This window comes from Montipora capricornis, chromosome 6 (assembly GCF_036669925.1).
Source record: "Montipora capricornis isolate CH-2021 chromosome 6, ASM3666992v2, whole genome shotgun sequence".
Taxonomy (NCBI): Eukaryota; Metazoa; Cnidaria; class Anthozoa; order Scleractinia; family Acroporidae; genus Montipora; species Montipora capricornis.
In genome coordinates this window covers 55,980,568-55,981,381 of record NC_090888.1, presented here as the reverse complement: position 1 = coordinate 55,981,381, position 814 = coordinate 55,980,568, and positions in this window count along the sequence as shown.

The following is an 814-nucleotide window of genomic DNA, read 5'->3' as shown; positions in this document are numbered from 1 at the left end:
GGCGGAAGGAAGCAAACGTGTTACTCGCTTTATGACAAATACGAATACTTTCATGTATTAAAATTGCCATCTGTATATATATGCACTTTGTGGTCAGTATTAAAAGAGAATGATTGTGATTTGAGTTTGTGTAAGTCGAGCCTTCTCTGTCAGTGAGCCTTTAAATGTATTCGAATTGAAAATGCCGAATAGCTACAATAGTTCTACCTAACTTCAAGAAGTCGTCTTGTTTGCAATAATTTGCAACAGTTACAGGTTCAATATGTCTAAGCAAGTTACTAAGAGGGATTTCCACACAATGAATGTCACAGAACTTAAGAGCATGGAGTTTTGGTGAGCGGTTATTTGAAGTCTTCGCTGATTGAAATCGCTGCTGCAGTGGAAGGAATGATGCTACCAGTAGATCCAAACTTCAAAAAAGACAAAACCAACGATGCAGATAATTTATTAATTCACGATATGTTAATTTCCAATCCATTCTCAATGAAGACCGTGAACAACTTCAACTCCTCTCCGCCATTCGGCTTGTACGATATTTTTAACTATTTAATTTACCAATCCACTGAATATGACAAACCCCTGGACTCGCCGCTTACAAGTCCTTCGATGATTATCGCTTATTTAATGATGGTTATGTGGAATCTTTGCAAACTGTTCAGTTGAAAGAAGTGGGTGTCCATGTATATGTAGCTAAAGTGAAGCCCTTCATGAAAATCAAAACGGATGAAGGAAACGATTACTATAATCTCTGGTTCATTCTTGAGGGTAGAGGTGCTAACAGAGGTAGTGTACTTCAAGCAAGATGCGAGTGCAA